Source organism: Salvelinus fontinalis, unplaced genomic scaffold, assembly GCF_029448725.1.
Source record: "Salvelinus fontinalis isolate EN_2023a unplaced genomic scaffold, ASM2944872v1 scaffold_2468, whole genome shotgun sequence".
Lineage (NCBI taxonomy): Eukaryota > Metazoa > Chordata > Actinopteri > Salmoniformes > Salmonidae > Salvelinus > Salvelinus fontinalis.
This window is the reverse complement of record NW_026602677.1, coordinates 1-13053: the sequence shown is the minus strand read 5'-3', so window position 1 is coordinate 13053 and position 13053 is coordinate 1. Positions and strand designations below refer to the sequence as shown.

General features: G+C 51.4%; 10 non-coding genes and 1 pseudogene across 10 annotated transcripts; all 11 read left to right on the top strand.

The window, feature by feature from the left end:
- Nucleotides 1–142: 142 nt before the first annotated feature.
- LOC129850918 (U2 spliceosomal RNA) lies at nucleotides 143–333 on the top strand. The gene has a single exon (XR_008758895.1). It is a non-coding gene; the product is annotated as a U2 spliceosomal RNA (small nuclear RNA).
- A 363-nt stretch (nucleotides 334–696) lies between these two features.
- LOC129850915 (U5 spliceosomal RNA) lies at nucleotides 697–813 on the top strand. Its single transcript, XR_008758892.1, has one exon. It is a non-coding gene; the product is annotated as a U5 spliceosomal RNA (small nuclear RNA).
- A 5887-nt stretch (nucleotides 814–6700) lies between these two features.
- Nucleotides 6701–6868, top strand: LOC129850919 (U2 spliceosomal RNA; annotated as a pseudogene).
- A 360-nt stretch (nucleotides 6869–7228) lies between these two features.
- Nucleotides 7229–7345, top strand: LOC129850914 (U5 spliceosomal RNA). Its single transcript, XR_008758891.1, has one exon. It is a non-coding gene; the product is annotated as a U5 spliceosomal RNA (small nuclear RNA).
- Nucleotides 7346–7704: 359 nt separating this feature from the next.
- On the top strand, nucleotides 7705–7895 carry LOC129850917 (U2 spliceosomal RNA). Its single transcript, XR_008758894.1, has one exon. It is a non-coding gene; the product is annotated as a U2 spliceosomal RNA (small nuclear RNA).
- A 360-nt stretch (nucleotides 7896–8255) lies between these two features.
- On the top strand, nucleotides 8256–8372 carry LOC129850913 (U5 spliceosomal RNA). The gene has a single exon (XR_008758890.1). It is a non-coding gene; the product is annotated as a U5 spliceosomal RNA (small nuclear RNA).
- Nucleotides 8373–8731: 359 nt separating this feature from the next.
- On the top strand, nucleotides 8732–8922 carry LOC129850916 (U2 spliceosomal RNA). The gene has a single exon (XR_008758893.1). It is a non-coding gene; the product is annotated as a U2 spliceosomal RNA (small nuclear RNA).
- A 360-nt stretch (nucleotides 8923–9282) lies between these two features.
- On the top strand, nucleotides 9283–9399 carry LOC129850912 (U5 spliceosomal RNA). Its single transcript, XR_008758889.1, has one exon. It is a non-coding gene; the product is annotated as a U5 spliceosomal RNA (small nuclear RNA).
- Nucleotides 9400–9758: 359 nt separating this feature from the next.
- On the top strand, nucleotides 9759–9949 carry LOC129850909 (U2 spliceosomal RNA). Its single transcript, XR_008758886.1, has one exon. It is a non-coding gene; the product is annotated as a U2 spliceosomal RNA (small nuclear RNA).
- Nucleotides 9950–10309: 360 nt separating this feature from the next.
- LOC129850911 (U5 spliceosomal RNA) lies at nucleotides 10310–10426 on the top strand. Its single transcript, XR_008758888.1, has one exon. It is a non-coding gene; the product is annotated as a U5 spliceosomal RNA (small nuclear RNA).
- Nucleotides 10427–12796: 2370 nt separating this feature from the next.
- LOC129850910 (U2 spliceosomal RNA) lies at nucleotides 12797–12980 on the top strand. Its single transcript, XR_008758887.1, has one exon. It is a non-coding gene; the product is annotated as a U2 spliceosomal RNA (small nuclear RNA).
- The last annotated feature ends 73 nt before the right edge of the window (nucleotides 12981–13053 follow it).

The following is a 13053-nucleotide window of genomic DNA, read 5'->3' as shown; positions in this document are numbered from 1 at the left end:
ACTTTAAAAAGAAATAAAAAACACCAGCCTGTCTGTCGCCAGGGAAGGGGGGGCTGGGGGGGAGGAGCCACCTTTTGCCAAACCGCCAAAGTCTGCCGAGACCCCCGGGTGCCCGGCGGCTGCAGGGTACCATTTGTGGGTTATCGCTTCTCGGCCTTTTGGCTAAGATCAAGTGTAGTATCTGTTCTTATCAGTTTAATATCTGATACGTCCCCCATCGGGGGACTACATATTAAATGGATTTTTTGAACAGGGAGTCGGAAATGGGGCTTGCTCCGTCCGCTCCACGCATCGACCCGGTATTGCAGTACCTCCGGGAACGGTGCAACACACACATTCCTCCCGTTGTCAAGGAAAGAAAAAAGCAAGGGGAAAAAAACATCCAAAGTGAAAGTAGGGCGAAGCGCTCTTCGTGGGTTCCCCCGTTTCCCGCCATTTTACTTAAAAAAAAAAAAAAAAAAAAAAAAAAAACGTTGGTCAGGATAGTGAGTGAGTGTCTGTCTGTCTGTCTGTCTGTCTGTCTGTCTGTCTGTCTGTGTCTGTCTGTGTCTGTCTGTGACTTTTTACCCACACACAGCCGTGGAAAAGTAGGCAGAGTGGGTTGGGTGACCGACCACCCACCCACCCACCCACCCGCGAGATCCCAGCCTAGTAGTGCACAGAGTGTGTCTCGGGCCCCGACGTCTGACTTCCACACGACTCTGGTTTCTCTTCATTACGCACAAGCCTTTCGCCTTTTACTAAAGACTTCCGTGGAGAGGAACACTTATGAGTTCAAAGTATTTTTGGAAGGGCTTTGCTTCTGGCAGAGCCCGCTATATCTTGTTTCAAGAGAAATTGACAGAGATGTTGATGACGCCGCCGCCGCCGCAGCAGAGACTTGTTGCTCATGCGTTTGACTAGTCGCTAAGGGCAATTGAGTTCAAGCAAGCCCGACGGACGACTGGCGTATTTGCCGGGCTTTGAACAAATAGTCGTCGTCGTCGCACTAGGCGGCGTAAAGAGCTAGTGACTTCAAGACGCATTGGCGACTTTAAAAAGAAATAAAAAACACCAGCCTGTCTGTCGCCAGGGAAGGGGGGGCTGGGGGGGAGGAGCCACCTTTTGCCAAACCGCCAAAGTCTGCCGAGACCCCCGGGTGCCCGGCGGCTGCAGGGTACCATTTGTGGGTTATCGCTTCTCGGCCTTTTGGCTCAGATCAAGCTTGGTACTGAGGTGCCCCACAGCTCGCTGAGTCAAAGGCCGAAGGCCGGAGGGAGTAAGAGAGTTTTTTTTCCAGTTCTTTTTTGCGACGAGAACGTGGATTTCCCGCCATTTTTCGTGAGGAGATGGCAAATAATACCAGAGATGGGTCGGTCCCCAGGACCGGACTGAAGAATACTATCAGATTTGCGTGGAAGAAGGAAGGAGAAGCAAGAATGCCGAGGGATTCGTTTGCAAGAACCGTGCTGATGGGAGCCCTGAAGCTAAGAGTGCCTGAAGTGATGTGCCTGCAGGGAAACACTATGGAGGAGGCCTACGACGTAACGTTACACACAGAAGGTATGTGTGGCATCGTAATGGATAGAGTCAAGGTGGTGGCGGAAGAGAGGCCATGTTCATTTTTTAATATAACATGCCTGGAAAAAACTAACTTCAGGACTATCAATGTACACATGTACAATCCACATGTTGCGGACATAGCGATAGGGGCTTTCCTGAGTAGGTTTTGTGATGTGACGTCGGGGGCGAGGTACGTGAAGGACTCGTTAGGGTTCTGGAATGGAAGACGCCAGTTCCAGGTTCTGCTGAAGCCAGATAAAGGAGGTTTTGATGGTTTCCTCCATCCCCCGGCAGTCTTTTCGCTGGGCTCAGACAGGGGGATGCTCTTCTACACCCGTCAACCCCCTTTTTGCAAGAAGTGCAGGGAGCATGGGCATGTCACGGCAGCCTGCAGTGCGGGGAGGTGCCGTTTTTGTAAATCGGGAGAGCATGAGGCAAAGGACTGTAGAGAGCCGAAGGAGTGCCACGGGTGTGGCAGTAAGCTGCACCTGTTCCGGGACTGCCCGTCACGTCGGCAGTCATATGCCGAGGCAGCGGCAGGAAGGAACGAGGGAGGAGTTTCGGTGGGGGAACAACGGGAGAGAAAGGACCCTGGTTCTAAGGAGAAGGACCCAGAGAGGAAGGAGCAGGAGAAACCATCTTCACCAACACCCACTACAAGTGCCAGGGCCGGGAAAGAGGTGGAATCGGGGCCGTCGGTGAAAGGAGGTGTGGGGTCAGATGTCCAGCAACCGGAGGAGAGGGCAAGTGGCAGTTTGGAGGGTATGGTTTCAGGGGTTGGGGCCCTGGAAGAGATGGTGGGTAAGCTCCCAGGGGTGGATGATAAGGCAGAGGAGGGGGTTTTGGTCTCCGAAGCGAAGCCCATGCCCGGGCAGGAGGGAATGGAACTGTCAGTCGGGGGAGACATACCGGAGCAGGAGCAGCAACCCAAAGCCGGCAAGAAAAAGAGGAATAAGAGGAAGGATGAGGGGCAGAGTGTGGTGGATGGCGTGGGGGAGAGGGCGGGAAAGCGTCTGATGGGGGAAAAATACATTGTTGAGGAAGTGGCCTTTCAGTCCTCGCGGGAATCGCCCCCCCTTTTTCCCCTAGTGGAAATGGACATGTCGTTTTCCCCTATATCGCTGCCTTCAGCGGATGGAGGGTGGCAGGACTGTTCAGGGAAACCTGAAACATTCATCCCCAACCCTAACCCGGCGTCGTGGGATGATGACAAAGAGGACATGGAGGAAGAGGGTAAAGAGGATCCTCTATTTGGGTGCGAGAAAGGGGCCTCGCCTGGAGGAAATCAGTACTCATCGGGCGAGGAGAGTTTTCATTTAGAAGCCCAGAGGGAGGAAATGGAGAGGGGGAGCAATGGGTGAGCATCCTGGTTTTGTTATTGTATTAGTGTTTTTGTTTTGATGTATTCACTATGGATAAACTTACCTTTTTTAGTGTTAATGTAAGGGGGTTGAGGGATAGGGTTAAAAGAAGGGCGGTTTTTAGTTATTTAGAGGGTGTGGGTTTTGATTTCTGTTTTTTACAGGAGGTTCACCTAAGGGATGGAGGGGATGTTGTTAGGTTTAAGAGGGAGTGGGAAAAGGGGGAATCAGTTTGGGGTATAGGGGGGGTTCACTCTTCAGGGGTAGGGATTTTATTTGGGAATAGGGAGGTTAAGGTTGAGGATACCTTTGCTGTTATGCAGGGGAGGGTTTTGGGAGTGGATGTCACATTAAGGGATTGTAGATATAGATTAGTTGGGGTATACGGGCCACAGGGGGCGGCAGAAAGGAGGGAGATGGTGGAATGTCTGACGCCCATGTGTGTCACAAATAGGCAGTTGGTGATAGGGGGAGATTTTAATATAGATTTAGGACTGGGGGGGGATAGCAGTGCAGGTGCCATCACCGGGCTAATGGCTTGCCATGGTCTGGTTGATGGAGGCCTGCACACTACTCCGACACTGGCTGGTCCTACTTGGCGCAACTCCAGGGGGGTTGAGCGGAGGCTTGATTATATTTTTTATCCGGGTCTTTGGGTCAGTTGTCTGGTCGGCTGTTGCCTGTTTTCTTTTCGGATCACGACGGGGTGCTCCTGCAGGTGAGTTCTCCAGTCTGCCTCTTCGGTAGGGGGTACTGGAAATTAGATCGGGAGGTGCTGGATGAGCAAGCATTCGTTAATGACTTTATTGGTGTGTTTCGGGGGCTTGAAGGCCTCCGGTCCATGTGCGAGGGGGTGTTAGAGTGGTGGGACTTAGTCAAGGTAAGGATTAGGGTCTTTATTATAGGATATTGTAAGAGGAGAAAAAGGGAGGAAAGGAGGGAGGTGGATCATATCCAACGGTTGCTCGAGCTCGAGTACGAGGCAGGCAACCTCGGCGGGTCGGTTGACTGGGAGAGATTCACTGCTCTGAAGGCGCAACTCAGGGAGCTGCAGGAGCGAAAGGCTCGAGCGTTCCTGGAGCGTGCGCATAGTGGGTTTTTAGAACATAACGAGACTTGTTCCGCTATGTTCTTTAAGTCGGTTAGGGCTAGACAGAGTAAGAAAGTAATGTACGGGGTTAGGGAAGAAAATGGTAGAGTAGCTAGAGAGCCGGAGGAGATGGTCAGAGTGACCACTAACCATTTCCGAGGGTTTTTTAAGGAGAGGGAAGTAGATGTAGAGCAGGGAAGTGTGTTTTTAGAACACTTGTCCCGGCAATTGCCGGAGGACATTAGAGAAGCGATGGAGGCCCAGATCTCCCTCGAAGAGGTTGAGAGCGCTCTCAGGAGGATGGGAAAAGGGAAGGTGCCTGGGATGGATGGGCTGCCGGCCGAGTTTTACCTCAAGTTTTGGGGGATACTAGGACCGGTGGTCCTCGAAGTCTTGAAGGCCATCCTCGAGACGGGTGTCCCGGGGGGATCAATGGCCGTCGGTGTGCTGTCACTTCTTTACAAGAAGGGGGACGCTACAGACCTTGGCAACTGGCGGCCTTTGACCATGCTGTGTGTAGACTACAAGTTGCTTGCAAAGGTCCTAGCGGATCGGTTGCGCACAGCCCTTCCCTACGTCGTTCATGAGGATCAGACGTGTGGGGTAGAGGGCCGCTCTATCAGGTGGAACCTGCAGTTGATCAGGGACTCCATCGCTTGGGTAGAAGATAGAGATTTGCCTTTAATGGTAGCAACGCTAGATCAGGCGAAAGCCTTTGATCGCGTGAATAGATCTTTTCTTTACAGGGTGTTAGGTAAGTTAGGATTTGGGGAAAAGTTTGTAGGATGGATCCGTACATTATATGTCGGAGCGGAGTGCCGGGTTAGCGTAAACGGTCACATGGGTGACGTTTTTGACCTCTCGTCTGGGGTCAGGCAGGGGTGCCCGCTCTCGGCCCTCCTCTTTGTTCTGTACATGGAGCCCCTGGGGGCTGCTATTAGGGCAGACACAGGGGTGGAGGGCTTGTTGATCCCTGGAAGTGGCGGACTGCGCGTTAAGTTGACGCAGTACGCCGATGACACTTCCTTGCTTCTTTGCAAGGACTCGTGCCTGACAAGGTCCCTTGCCATTATTGGGGACTTCACCCGAGCGTCGGGAGCGGTTCTTAACCACGCAAAGTCTAACGTTAAGTTTTTCGGAAGATGGCGTGGTAGAACGGATGTGCCCGGGGGATTATCTCTCTGTAACGGGGCCCTGAAGATTCTCGGGGTTCATTTTGAGACCTCCGGCTCAGCGACGCTGAACTGGAACATGGGCATCGCAGTGGTACAGAGGAAGCTAGCGATGTGGAGGGCTAGGTCGTTGTCCTTCATAGGCAAGGTCCTGGTCCTCAAGGTGGATGTATTGCCGTCTCTTTTGTATTTGGCGTACATTTACCCATTGCCGGCTTGTCTGAGGAGGCCTCTAGTGAGGCTTGTGTTTCAGTTCATGTGGGGTGGCAGGTATGAGTGGGTCGCCAGGGCTCGCATGCTCTGTCCCATCGGGGAGGGAGGTAGGGGGATACCACATTTCCCCCTCAAGCTGGATTCAATTTTTGTTTCGTTCTTGTTGATGGAGCTTGCTCATCCGGTAATTCACCCGTCCGGTTACTTCCTGCGGGTGTTCTTCTCATACCAGGCGAGAAGCGTGATGGTGTGGTCTAACACGGGTCCTCGGGCGGAACAGCTGCCGTGGCACTTTGGCCATGCGGCCAAGTGGTTGCGTGCGCACCCCGAGGTTGAAGTCGCCCGAGTAGGTTTAGACCACAGGCACCTGTACGAGGAGGTCAGACGGGCAGGGAGTCCGGCTCCTGTGGTGGGCATCCCGGCAGGGGTCTGGGAGGGAGTGCAGGCGCGGGGTCTGGACAACGGGCTCAAGGACCTGAATTGGTTGAGCCTCCATAAGTGCTTGCCGGTACGTTCCATTATGTACCGGCATAGTTTGGCTCGATCCCCCACCTGTCCAAGACTCTCTTGTGGCAGGGAGGAGACTGTGCGCCATGCTTTTTGGGACTGTGCCTTTGCCGGAGTAGTATGGGCTAGGGCACGGGTGTTGTTAGGAATGGTAAGAGGTGATTTTGTGTTGACCTGGGCTAGGCTAGAGAGAGGTGTAGGGAGAGCGGGGGGTACAGTTAGGGACAGGTTTCTGCTCTGGCTTATTATGAGTCTCTTTAAGCGGGGGCTGTGGGAGGCCAGACAGAATTTGGTCAAGACAGGGAGAGATTGGGGGGTGGAAGGGATAGTGAGGAGGGTGGAAGGAGATATGAGGGGAAGGATGAAGAGGGAGGAGAGGAAGTGGGGGCAGCATGCTGCCAGGGAGAGATGGAAGGGGGGTTTAGGACTGTGGTAAAGGGAATAGATTAGGTATGTGGAGATAGGGACTTAGGCATGTATTTAATGTGAGTATTGAGGGGGAGGGAAGGTGCTCCCCTGAGAAATTATTTTGAGTTTTTAATTTCTGTTATAATTTCCAATGCCTTGTGCTGTGAAAATTTGGTATTGATGATTATGATTGATGATGGTTTGTTTATTATGGTTATGTGTTATGAAGATTGTGAGTTTTGAGGGAGAAGGGATTTTTCCCCTGTTTATAATTTGGAGTGTCATTTGTGTTGTAATTCCAAATGCCTAGGATTGAATTTGTTAGTATAGATGAGCTATTGGTATTGATGATGTCAACATTGTTGATGGTGTTGTTTATTATGCTTGTGTTTGTGAATAGAAATAAAATCTTTTAATCATCATCTGTTCTTATCAGTTTAATATCTGATACGTCCCCCATCGGGGGACTACATATTAAATGGATTTTTTGAACAGGGAGTCGGAAATGGGGCTTGCTCCGTCCGCTCCACGCATCGACCCGGTATTGCAGTACCTCCGGGAACGGTGCAACACACACATTCCTCCCGTTGTCAAGGAAAGAAAAAAGCAAGGGGAAAAAAACATCCAAAGTGAAAGTAGGGCGAAGCGCTCTTCGTGGGTTCCCCCGTTTCCCGCCATTTTACTTAAAAAAAAAAAAAAAAAAAAAAAAAAAAACGTTGGTCAGGATAGTGAGTGAGTGTCTGTCTGTCTGTCTGTCTGTCTGTCTGTCTGTCTGTGTCTGTCTGTGTCTGTCTGTGACTTTTTACCCACACACAGCCGTGGAAAAGTAGGCAGAGTGGGTTGGGTGACCGACCACCCACCCACCCACCCACCCGCGAGATCCCAGCCTAGTAGTGCACAGAGTGTGTCTCGGGCCCCGACGTCTGACTTCCACACGACTCTGGTTTCTCTTCATTACGCACAAGCCTTTCGCCTTTTACTAAAGACTTCCGTGGAGAGGAACACTTATGAGTTCAAAGTATTTTTGGAAGGGCTTTGCTTCTGGCAGAGCCCGCTATATCTTGTTTCAAGAGAAATTGACAGAGATGTTGATGACGCCGCCGCCGCCGCAGCAGAGACTTGTTGCTCATGCGTTTGACTAGTCGCTAAGGGCAATTGAGTTCAAGCAAGCCCGACGGACGACTGGCGTATTTGCCGGGCTTTGAACAAATAGTCGTCGTCGTCGCACTAGGCGGCGTAAAGAGCTAGTGACTTCAAGACGCATTGGCGACTTTAAAAAGAAATAAAAAACACCAGCCTGTCTGTCGCCAGGGAAGGGGGGGCTGGGGGGGAGGAGCCACCTTTTGCCAAACCGCCAAAGTCTGCCGAGACCCCCGGGTGCCCGGCGGCTGCAGGGTACCATTTGTGGGTTATCGCTTCTCGGCCTTTTGGCTAAGATCAAGTGTAGTATCTGTTCTTATCAGTTTAATATCTGATACGTCCCCCATCGGGGGACTACATATTAAATGGATTTTTTGAACAGGGAGTCGGAAATGGGGCTTGCTCCGTCCGCTCCACGCATCGACCCGGTATTGCAGTACCTCCGGGAACGGTGCAACACACACATTCCTCCCGTTGTCAAGGAAAGAAAAAAGCAAGGGGAAAAAAACATCCAAAGTGAAAGTAGGGCGAAGCGCTCTTCGTGGGTTCCCCCGTTTCCCGCCATTTTACTTAAAAAAAAAAAAAAAAAAAAAAAAAAAAACGTTGGTCAGGATAGTGAGTGAGTGTCTGTCTGTCTGTCTGTCTGTCTGTCTGTCTGTCTGTGTCTGTCTGTGTCTGTCTGTGACTTTTTACCCACACACAGCCGTGGAAAAGTAGGCAGAGTGGGTTGGGTGACCGACCACCCACCCACCCACCCACCCGCGAGATCCCAGCCTAGTAGTGCACAGAGTGTGTCTCGGGCCCCGACGTCTGACTTCCACACGACTCTGGTTTCTCTTCATTACGCACAAGCCTTTCGCCTTTTACTAAAGACTTCCGTGGAGAGGAACACTTATGAGTTCAAAGTATTTTTGGAAGGGCTTTGCTTCTGGCAGAGCCCGCTATATCTTGTTTCAAGAGAAATTGACAGAGATGTTGATGACGCCGCCGCCGCCGCAGCAGAGACTTGTTGCTCATGCGTTTGACTAGTCGCTAAGGGCAATTGAGTTCAAGCAAGCCCGACGGACGACTGGCGTATTTGCCGGGCTTTGAACAAATAGTCGTCGTCGTCGCACTAGGCGGCGTAAAGAGCTAGTGACTTCAAGACGCATTGGCGACTTTAAAAAGAAATAAAAAACACCAGCCTGTCTGTCGCCAGGGAAGGGGGGGCTGGGGGGGAGGAGCCACCTTTTGCCAAACCGCCAAAGTCTGCCGAGACCCCCGGGTGCCCGGCGGCTGCAGGGTACCATTTGTGGGTTATCGCTTCTCGGCCTTTTGGCTAAGATCAAGTGTAGTATCTGTTCTTATCAGTTTAATATCTGATACGTCCCCCATCGGGGGACTACATATTAAATGGATTTTTTGAACAGGGAGTCGGAAATGGGGCTTGCTCCGTCCGCTCCACGCATCGACCCGGTATTGCAGTACCTCCGGGAACGGTGCAACACACACATTCCTCCCGTTGTCAAGGAAAGAAAAAAGCAAGGGGAAAAAAACATCCAAAGTGAAAGTAGGGCGAAGCGCTCTTCGTGGGTTCCCCCGTTTCCCGCCATTTTACTTAAAAAAAAAAAAAAAAAAAAAAAAAAAAACGTTGGTCAGGATAGTGAGTGAGTGTCTGTCTGTCTGTCTGTCTGTCTGTCTGTCTGTCTGTGTCTGTCTGTGTCTGTCTGTGACTTTTTACCCACACACAGCCGTGGAAAAGTAGGCAGAGTGGGTTGGGTGACCGACCACCCACCCACCCACCCACCCGCGAGATCCCAGCCTAGTAGTGCACAGAGTGTGTCTCGGGCCCCGACGTCTGACTTCCACACGACTCTGGTTTCTCTTCATTACGCACAAGCCTTTCGCCTTTTACTAAAGACTTCCGTGGAGAGGAACACTTATGAGTTCAAAGTATTTTTGGAAGGGCTTTGCTTCTGGCAGAGCCCGCTATATCTTGTTTCAAGAGAAATTGACAGAGATGTTGATGACGCCGCCGCCGCCGCAGCAGAGACTTGTTGCTCATGCGTTTGACTAGTCGCTAAGGGCAATTGAGTTCAAGCAAGCCCGACGGACGACTGGCGTATTTGCCGGGCTTTGAACAAATAGTCGTCGTCGTCGCACTAGGCGGCGTAAAGAGCTAGTGACTTCAAGACGCATTGGCGACTTTAAAAAGAAATAAAAAACACCAGCCTGTCTGTCGCCAGGGAAGGGGGGGCTGGGGGGGAGGAGCCACCTTTTGCCAAACCGCCAAAGTCTGCCGAGACCCCCGGGTGCCCGGCGGCTGCAGGGTACCATTTGTGGGTTATCGCTTCTCGGCCTTTTGGCTAAGATCAAGTGTAGTATCTGTTCTTATCAGTTTAATATCTGATACGTCCCCCATCGGGGGACTACATATTAAATGGATTTTTTGAACAGGGAGTCGGAAATGGGGCTTGCTCCGTCCGCTCCACGCATCGACCCGGTATTGCAGTACCTCCGGGAACGGTGCAACACACACATTCCTCCCGTTGTCAAGGAAAGAAAAAAGCAAGGGGAAAAAAACATCCAAAGTGAAAGTAGGGCGAAGCGCTCTTCGTGGGTTCCCCCGTTTCCCGCCATTTTACTTAAAAAAAAAAAAAAAAAAAAAAAAAAAAACGTTGGTCAGGATAGTGAGTGAGTGTCTGTCTGTCTGTCTGTCTGTCTGTCTGTCTGTCTGTGTCTGTCTGTGTCTGTCTGTGACTTTTTACCCACACACAGCCGTGGAAAAGTAGGCAGAGTGGGTTGGGTGACCGACCACCCACCCACCCACCCACCCGCGAGATCCCAGCCTAGTAGTGCACAGAGTGTGTCTCGGGCCCCGACGTCTGACTTCCACACGACTCTGGTTTCTCTTCATTACGCACAAGCCTTTCGCCTTTTACTAAAGACTTCCGTGGAGAGGAACACTTATGAGTTCAAAGTATTTTTGGAAGGGCTTTGCTTCTGGCAGAGCCCGCTATATCTTGTTTCAAGAGAAATTGACAGAGATGTTGATGACGCCGCCGCCGCCGCAGCAGAGACTTGTTGCTCATGCGTTTGACTAGTCGCTAAGGGCAATTGAGTTCAAGCAAGCCCGACGGACGACTGGCGTATTTGCCGGGCTTTGAACAAATAGTCGTCGTCGTCGCACTAGGCGGCGTAAAGAGCTAGTGACTTCAAGACGCATTGGCGACTTTAAAAAGAAATAAAAAACACCAGCCTGTCTGTCGCCAGGGAAGGGGGGGCTGGGGGGGAGGAGCCACCTTTTGCCAAACCGCCAAAGTCTGCCGAGACCCCCGGGTGCCCGGCGGCTGCAGGGTACCATTTGTGGGTTATCGCTTCTCGGCCTTTTGGCTCAGATCAAGCTTGGTACCGAGGTGCCCCAGAGCTCGCTGAGTCAGAAGGTCGAAGTAGGAAGGCGATAGGGGTTGTCCCTTGAGTGGGAAAATTTCTGGTGCGTGGTGACAGAGCGTTTTGGTTTATTGGTGAAGAGAGAGAATTTTATACGGGAAAGGTGTTTTTGTGGTTCTGGAAAAAGCATGGCGGTCCCGGGAATTGGTCTCGTAAACACGGTGCGGTTTGGTTGGAGGGAAAAGGAAGCAGAGCCTTTTGGAAGAGAGGAGTTTGGGAGGACCCTGCTTATGGGGGTGCTCAAGCTGGGAGTGGAAGATGTGTTTTGTCTCCAGGAGAATCAAGCGGAGAGAGCATATGAGGTTACGCTACATACAGAAAAGAAGCATGAGGAAGTAATGCGGATGGTGAGAGCTTTAGAAAAGGAAAGACCCATGAGTCACTACGAAGTGAAAAATCTGGCAAAGAATAATTACAGAATAGTGACAGTAAGGATGTATAATCCCTTTGTGAAGGAAGAGGATATTAGGGCATACCTGGGGAGATATATGGATAATATATCCTCAGCAAGGCTCATGAAGGACACCCTTGGATTTTGGGATGGGAGGAGAAGTTTTCAGGTTCTCCTAAGAGAAGATACAGGAGGTATGGGAGGTTACCTTCATCCCCCAGCGATGTTCTCCCTGGGGGCTGACAGGGGGACGTTGTATTACGCACGTCAGCCCCCGTATTGCAGGCGTTGTATGGCCTATGGACATACCCTTGCCTCGTGCGGCGAAAGAAAATGCAGGTATTGTGGGTCGGGTGAGCATGAGGCAAGGGATTGTGGTGAGCCTAAAAAGTGTCACGGGTGTGGCTCGGTGGAGCACCTGTGGCGAGATTGCCAGGCAAGGCGAAGGTCATACGCGTCTGCAGCTGGGGGGGGAGCGAGAGCGGGGGATGGGGGTAGAAGAGGAGAGGAGCGCGCAGAAGGTGGTGGCAGAGAGGAAGGAACTGTACCAAAGAAGTCAGAGAGAGAAGAGGAGAAAGAGAAGAAGAGGAACGGGACAGAGGGAGTGGTGGCCGAGACAAAAGGAGTGGTGGTGGCCGTGTCAGAAGGAGTGGTGGACGGGACAGATGGAGTGGGGGCTGGGAGGGAAGGAGTGGTGTTTGAGATAGAAGGAGAGGTGGTTGGGATGGAAGGAGATGTGGTCGGGACGGAAGGATTGGTGGCTGGGAAAGAAGGAGAGGGAGAGGAGGCAAAAGGAGAGAAAAGGAAGGGGAAGGGGATAGAGGAGGGGGGTAGAGTGGAGAAATCAGTGGAGGTGAGGAAAGAGGAGGAAGAAAGAATATTCATTGGGAGGATGACAGAAAGGATAAGGGTGAGAGGGCAGTTAGCGGGATGGGAGAAAGGGGAAAATGAGTGGGCTAGGGCAGAATGCAGGAAGGCGATTGACGAGCTGGGGGAAGAGGATTTTGAGAGGGTGCTAAAAAAATATGATAAGGAATTTGGAAAGAAGTTGAGGGAGAGGGGTTTATACAGGGAGACTGATAAGGCAAGGGAAAGCAGCTCCTCTGTGCCGTTGTATAAGGATAAGAAGAAGAAGAAGGTGAAGGTTTTGGAAAGCGGGGGGGAGAGAGGGGGTGAGGGGAGGGAGGGAGAAGTGGCGGGACCTGTGTGGGCTCCCTCTCCTTCCTCTCCTTTGTTTTCTTTCTCACCTCCGGAGGAGCTGGCCCTCCCGGTTATGGCACTGGGTTGGGAAATGGAGGGGGGGACGGGTTATTTGTTTGGGGACGTGGGGTCACCGGCCAGGGGACCGGAGGAGGGCGGGGTGATGGACTTGGGTGTGGGGCAGGAGTGGGGAGATAGCCCTGAGAGAGGTTTAAGGCTACATAAGTAACTGCATGGAAAGATATATTTGGTTGTTATGGAAAGTTGTGAAGTTTTGAGTTGTTTACTGAATGTTTGAATGTATGAAAGAATAAAAGCTTTGAATAAAAAAAAAAATCTGTTCTTATCAGTTTAAAAAAAAAAAAAAAAAAAAATCTGTTCTTATCAGTTTAATATCTGATACGTCCCCCATCGGGGGACTACATATTAAATGGATTTTTTGAACAGGGAGTCGGAAATGGGGCTTGCTCCGTCCGCTCCACGCATCGACCCGGTATTGCAGTACCTCCGGGAACGGTGCAACACACACATTCCTCCCGTTGTCAAGGAAAGAAAAAAGCAAGGGGAAAAAAACATCCAAAGTGAAAGTAGGGCGAAGCG